Genomic DNA, 7,786 nt, shown 5'->3' on the forward strand with positions numbered 1-7,786 from the left:
GCATCAAAATCAAGGAGGCACAGAGAACCCCCCTCAAAATCAATAAAATAGGTCCACATCCCATCATCTAATAGTAAAACTTACAAGTTATAGAGACAAAGAGAAAATCCTGAAAGCAGCTCGGGATGAGAAGTCTGTAACAAACAATGGTAAAAATATTAGATTGGCAGCAGACTTATCCACAGAGACTTGGCAGGGCAAAAAGAATTGGCATGATATATTCAGAGCACTAAATGAGAAAAACATGCAGCCAAGAATACTACATCCAGATAGGCTATCACTGAAAATAGAAGGAGAGATAAAAAGCTTCCAGGACAAATAAAAATTAAAAGAATTTGCAAACACCAAACCAGCCCCATAGGAAATATTGAAAGGGGTCCTCTAAGCAATGAGAGAGCCTTAAAGTAGTAGACCAGAAAGGAACAAAGACAATATATAGTAACAGTCACCTTACAGACAATACAATGCACTAAATTCATATCTTTCAATAGTTACCTTGAATGTAAATGGGCTAAATGCCCCAATCAAAAAACACAAGGTATCAGAATGGTTAAAAAAACAAAACCCATCAATATGCTGTCTCCAAGAAACTCATTTTATACCCAAAGACTCCAGATTTAGAGTGAAAGAGTGGAAAACAATTTACTCTGCTAATAAACATCAAAAGAAAGCTGGAGTGGCAATCCTTATATCAGATAAATTAGATTTTAACCCAAATACTACAATAAGAGATGAGGAAAGACACTATATAATACTCAAAGGGTCTGTCCAACGAGAAGATCTAACAATTTTAAATATCTATGCCCCTAACATGGGAACAGCCAACTATATAAACCAATTAATAACAAAATCAAAGAAACACATGACAATAATACAATAATAGTAGGGGACTTTAACATCCCATCACTGAAATGGACAGATCATCCAAGCAAAATATCAACAAAGAAATAAAGGCTTTAAAAGACACATTGGACCAGAGGGACTCACAGATGTATTTAGAACATTCCATCCCAAAGCAACAGAATACACATTCTTCTCTAGTGCACATGGAACGTTCTCCAGAATAGATGATATCCTGGGTCACAGATCAGGTCTCAACCAGTACCAAAAGACTGCAATAGTTCCCTGCATATTTTCAGAACACAATGCTCTGAAGCTAGAACTCATTCACAGGAGGAAAGTTGGAAAGACCTCAAATACATGGAAGTTAAAGAGCATCCTACTAAAGAATAAATGAGTCAACCAGGAAATTAAAGAAGAATTGAAAAAATTCATGGAAACAAGTGAAAATGAAAACACAACTATTAAAAATCTTTGGACACAGCAAAGGTGGTCCTGAGAGGAAAGTATATACCAATACAAGCCTTTCTCAAGAAACAAGAAAAGTCTCAAGTATACAACCTAACCCTACACCTAAAGGAGCTAGAGAAAGAACAGCAAAGAAAGCCTAAACCTAGCAGAGGAAGAGAAATAATAAAGATCAGAGCAGAAATCAATGAAATAGAAACCAAAAGAACAGTAAAACAAATCAATGAAACTAGGAGCTGATTCTTTGAAAGAATTAACAAGATTGATAAACCCCTGGCCAGACTTATCAAAAAGAAAAGAGAAAGGACCCAAGAATGAAAGGACACATGAATGAAAGAGGAGAGATCACAACCAACACCAAAGAAATATAAACAATATTAAGAGCATACTAAGAGCAGCTAAACACCAGAAAATTTGACAATCCGGAAGAAATGGATGCATTCCTAGGGACATATAAACTACCAAAACTGAACCAGGAAGAAATAGAAAACCTAAACAGACCCATAACCAGTAAGGAGATCAAAGCAGTTATCAAAAATCTCCCAACAAACAAGAGCCCAGGGCCAACAGCTTCCCAGGGGAATTCTACCAAACATTTAAAGAAGAATTAATACCTATTCTCCTGAAACTCTTTCAAAAAATAGAAATGGGAGGAAAACATCCAAACTCATTTTATGAGGCCAGCATTACCTTGATCCCAAAACCAGACAAAGACCCCATCAAAAAGGAGAATTACAACCATAAGAGACTATGGACTCTGAAAAACAACCTGAGGGTTTTGAAGGGTCAGGGGTGGGAGGTTGGGGCAACCTGAGGGTTTTGAAGGGTCAGGGGTGGAAGGTTGGGGGAACAGGTGGTGGGTAACGGGGAGGGCACGTTTTGCATGGAGCACTGGGTGTTGTGCAAAAAGAATGAATACTGTTACGCTGAAAAAATAAATAAAATGGAAAAAAAAAAAAGGAGAATTACAGACCAATATCCTTGATGAACATGGATGCGAAAAATCTCACCAAAATACTAGCCAATAGGATCCAACAGTACATTAAAAGAGTTATTCACCATGACTAAGTGGAATTTATTCCTGGGATGCCAGGTTGATTCAACATCCACAAATCAATCAATGTGATTCTTTAATAAAAGAAAGAAAAAGGACCATTCGATACTCTCAATAGATGCTGAAAAAGCAATTGACAAAGTACAGCATCCTTTCTTGGTCAAAACTCTTCAAAGTGTAGGGTAGAGGGTGCATTCCTCAATATCATCAAAGCCATCTATGAAAAACCCACAGTGAATATCATTCTCAATGGGGAAAGACTGAGAGCTTTTCCCCTACGGTCAGGAACATGGCAGTGATGTCCACTGTAACCACTGCTATTTAACATAGTACTAGAAGTCCTAGCCTCAGCAATCAGACAACAAAAAGAAATTAAATGCATCTGAATCGGCAAAGAAGTCAAACTCTCACTCTTTGCAGATGATAGGATACTTTATATGGAAAACCCAAAAGACTCCACTCCAAATCTGCTAGAACTTGTACAGGAATTTGGTAATGTGACAGGATGTAAAATCAATGCACAGAATTCAGTTGCATTTCTATACACAAACAGCAAGACAGAAGAAAGAGAAATTAAGGAGTTGATCCCATTTACAATTGCACCCAAAACCATAAGATACCCACAAATAAACCTAACCAAAGAGGCAAAGAATCTGTACTCAGAAAACTATAAAGTACTCATGAAAGAAATTGAGGAAGACACAAAGAAATGGAAAAATATTCCATGCTCATGGATTGGAAGAACAAATATTGTGAAAATGTCTATGCTACCTAAAGCAATCTACACATTTGACGAGATCCCTATCAAAATAGTATCAATTTTTTTCAAAGAAATGGAACAAATAATCCTAAAATTTATATGGAATGTGAAAAGACCCCAAATAGCCAGCGGAATGTTGAAAAAGAAAGCCAAAGTTGGTGGCATCACAATTCCAGACTTCAAGCTCTATTACAATGCTGTCATCATCAAGACAGTATGGTACTGGAACAAAAACAGACATATAGATCAATGGAACAGAATAGAGAGCCCAGAAATAGGCCCTCAAATCTATGGTCAACTAATATTTGACGAAGCAGGAAAGAACGTCCAATGGAAAAAAGACAGTCTCTTCAACAAATGGTGTTGGGAAAATTGGACAGCCACATGCAGAGGAAAGAAACTGGACCCTTTCCTTACACTACACACAAAAACAGACTCAAAACAGATGAGAGACCTCAATGTGAGACAGGAATCCATTTAAATCCTTTAGGAGAACATAGGCAGCATCCTTTTCGACCTCAGTTGCAACAACTTCTTCCTAGAAACATCGCCAAAGATAAGGGAAGCAAGGGCAAAAAATGAACTACTGAGACTTCATCAAGATCAAAAGCTTTTGCACAGCAAAGAAAACAGTCAACAAAGCCATAGGACAACTGACAGCATAGGAGATGATATTTGCAAATGACATCAGATAAAAGACTAGTATCCAAAATCTATAAAGAACTTATCAAACTCAACACCCAAAGAACAAATAATCCAATCATGAAACGAACAGAAGACATGAACAGACATTTCTGCAAAGAAGGCATCCAGATGGCCAACAGACATATGAAAAAGTGCTCCACATCACTTGGCATCAGGGAAATACAAATCAAAACCACAATGAGATACCACCTCATACTAGTCGGAATGGCTAAAATTAACAAGTCAGGAAATGACAAGATGCTGGTGAGGATGCGGAGAAAGGGGTACCCTCCTACACTGTTGGTGGGAATGCAAGCTGGTGCGGCCACTCTGGAAAACAGTATGGAGGTTCCTCAAAAAGTTCAAAATAGAGCTATCCCACAACCCAACAATCGTACTACTAGGTATTTACCCTAAAGATACAAATGTAGTGATCCGAAGGGGGATGTAAACCTTAATGTTTATAGAAGCAATGTCCACAAGAGCCAAATTATGGAAAGAACCTATATGTCTAGCAACAGATGAATGGAAAGAAGATGCAGTATATATACATAGAATGGAATACTATGCAGCCATCAAAGGTAACAAAATCTTGCCATTTACAATGATGTGGATGGAACTAGAGGGTATTATGCTGAGTGAAATAAGTTAATCGAGAAAAATTATTAAATGATCTCTCTGACATGAGGAATTTGAGAGGCAGGGCAGGGTGTTGTAGGGGGTAGGGAGGGAAAAAATGAAACAAGATGGGATAGGGATAGAGACAAGCCATAAGAGACTCTTAATCTCACAAAAGAAAATGAGGGTTGCTGGGGAGTTGAGGGTAGGGATAGGGTGGCTGGGTTATGGACATTGGGGAAGGTATGTGCTATGGAGAGTGCTGTGAAATGTGTAAATCTGATGATTCACAGACAAGCACCCCTGGGGCAAATAATACATTATATGTTAATAAAAACAAAACAAAACAAAAGAGGGTGCCACTGAAACAAAAGGTATAAACTGGTACTGCCTAAGGAAAAAAAGAAAAGTCCTCAGTGCTTTTATGAGAAGGTTTGCACATGAAGAAGATGCCCTTCATCAGCCAGTTCCCAGCTGTTTGGGAACACCCCGACTTCTGCAGATTCAAAGTTTAGGCAGTCCCTGTGGCTGTCATTGTTCCAAATAGTCCATAAAATTCCCAATCAGAAAGAGTTGGCCAAGAACATTCTCTGGTGTGGATGAGGGCTGCGTCTTTGGGGGTTTCCCCAGTTGTAAGATGCTTGGGAAAGTCTTCCTTTTGTTTCCTCCTTGTTTTGCAGGCTTTAATTATTCATTTAATCACTCGGTGCTCACCAAATGTCTCTGAAGACCTTTTCCCCTTGTTTCTGTGACGTGGATGACACTGGAATTCTGCACCTCGGCCAGAGCAACTGAGCAGACCTCGCCGCAGCCCACTCACTGAGAGGACCCAGGCGGTGCCACTGGGGCTCCTCTTCACCCAGCTGGCTCAGAGCAGGGGTGGTTTGAATCACTGATGTCTTTGCTGAAATTAGCTATGCTTCAATAATACAAAATGTGTGCAACTAGTTTATGGAGTCATCTCAACATGATGGGATAGAACACGAGCTCTCTCCATTCCATGCCTTTAGTTAAGCCTCATCTGAGGTTCCATTCTCATTCTCTAACACCTTCCTCAAACTTCATGACTTTCTGATCACTTCTTTATTAAAGGTCAAGGGTAATTTATAGGTCATCTAACCCCCTCCCTCTAAGCTAGGGACAAGGCATGACTGCTTGCACAAGGGGACTCTGGCCCCTTAGTCCTTCCAACCCTTCAAGGCTAGGCTATTCTCACACCAGGCTGGGAAGAGTGGAAGAAGAATGCAAGCAAGGCTACCTAACTTGGTGTTGGCAGTCCTCAGCATGGCACAGGAGGACTTCTTGGGGGCCACCATCTCTACTCCAAGGTTCCCTAAAATGGGAGGACGGAGGTCCAATTCCAGACCTTACCTTATTGTACAAATGGGTTTAATGTTTGTGTTTCCCCCCAAATTCCTTATGAATTAAAATCCTACCTCTTAATGTCATGCTACTAGGAAGTGGGGTCTTTGGGAAGTGATTAGGCCATGAGGATGGAGCCACCATGAATGAGATTAGTGTTCTTACAAAAGAAGCCTCAGAAAGCTCCTCCACGCCTCCTACTAACACAGCAAGAAGACTCCCATCTATGAACTAAGAAGTGGATCCTCATCAAATGTCTGACTTATGGCCCTTGGTTGTGGACTTCCCAGCGCCCAGAAGTGTGAGAAGAAATGTCTCTGGTTAGAGCCCTGTCCCCCAGGGATATGGTAATTTTGTTACATAGCACTCTCTTACTGAGATGCTGACCCCAGCACATTCCCAGCTACCACCGCTAGGATCCACCACCCACTCGGCAACAGGCATCACAAGCAAGATGCACAAGCCCAGCCATCCCCACATTGTCTGCTAGACCCATGGAAAACTCACGCCTCCTTGTGACACCAGAACACAGACATACAGACTCTTCTTGTTAACCTCAGGGTCCACACTGCCCTCTCTCCCTGTTCTTCCAGGCATAAGACCAGATCACAGAGCCGTCAGTCTAAGCAGACACTGAATCTGGAGTTAGAATATGAACTTCATCTTCTTGTTTTTAGCACCCCCAATTCTCATGATCCCCTTTGCTTGGCTGGGAGTTTGGGGTCAAAGGTGAAGGCTATGCCTCTCACAATGACCACGTACAATGATGACTTCCACTCTGCTCTTACATAGAGGAGATGTTTCTCCCCTCTCACATAGAAACCAAGGAGGGCTTGTGGCAGCATCAACAGCAGTGGGACTAGTTTTGGCCCCAGATGTTGGCAGCTACCTCTAGCATGCACAGCACTTAGCATCTCTATCTTCAGTTCGAGCCACGCTCGCCAATGCTGAGTCAACACAAAAATCCACTCAGTTTCTCGTTACAAGCGCAAGTGTAGATTTGGATCCAAATTGGCCTTCTACTTCTTTGGGACTTAGTTCACATTTTAGAAAAGAGGAGAATCTGATCTTACTAGGTCCAGGCTTTGGTTAAATAATGAAGCTCATAGCCAGTTAAAAACCAAAGCAGAACAAGAGGAGCCTGCTTGGGGCAAAACGTGGGCTGGGTGGGGAGTGTAGGAAGCACCTAGGGAGCCCCATTCCCCCATCCGTGGAACCACCTGACATGGGAACACCCCAAGACTTCCAGAGCTCCATAACGGCTCCATCCTTCAGAAACTTACAACTGGATCACAGCTGACCTCATCCAGGCAGAGAGATCTTTCACTAGATCCAGAAACTGCCAAACCTTTCTCAATCTGGATGAGAATGGGGAGTTTAGTAGCAGTGGGCCCCCACTTCTGTCCTCCATAAGCTATGTGAGCTAGTAACTCATCTCTTTAGACTTCAATTTCATCAAGTGAATTAGGAGAAACTGTATCTCCCTCAGCAGGACACCAGAGGATTGAATGAGATGACATAGTCTGTGAAGCTCATGGGACAGTGCTCGGCACATGGTGAGCAAAGTAAATCCCAAAACTACCCTGTCCCCCAGAGAGACCACAGTGACCAGGAGATAATGGTTCCTCTGCTTTCCAGTCCAACCATAATCCAGCCACTGCTCACCATGGCCACCAGACCACTCCAGTCTAAGCCCCTGTCATCTCTCACCTGGCCCATGGCAAAAGCCTCCAAACTGAACTCCTACTTCTGCCCCCGATCCCCACCGCCTACTAGAATGATCGTAATAAAAGGGAAGCAGATCATGATACTGCTCAGAACCCTGTGGTGGCTCCTGTCCTCATCAGAGTGAATGCCAAAGTCCCCAAAATCACCTGCAAGGCCCATGCGCTCTGTCTGCAGCTGCTTTCCTGCCCTACTGCTCTCCCCTTCCCCAGCACCATCACATAGACCTATTCTCTATGCCTTAGTTCCTTTGCACTGAACAGTCCTTCTTCCTG

Source organism: Meles meles, chromosome 15 (assembly GCF_922984935.1).
Source record: "Meles meles chromosome 15, mMelMel3.1 paternal haplotype, whole genome shotgun sequence".
Classification (NCBI taxonomy): Eukaryota; Metazoa; Chordata; class Mammalia; order Carnivora; family Mustelidae; genus Meles; species Meles meles.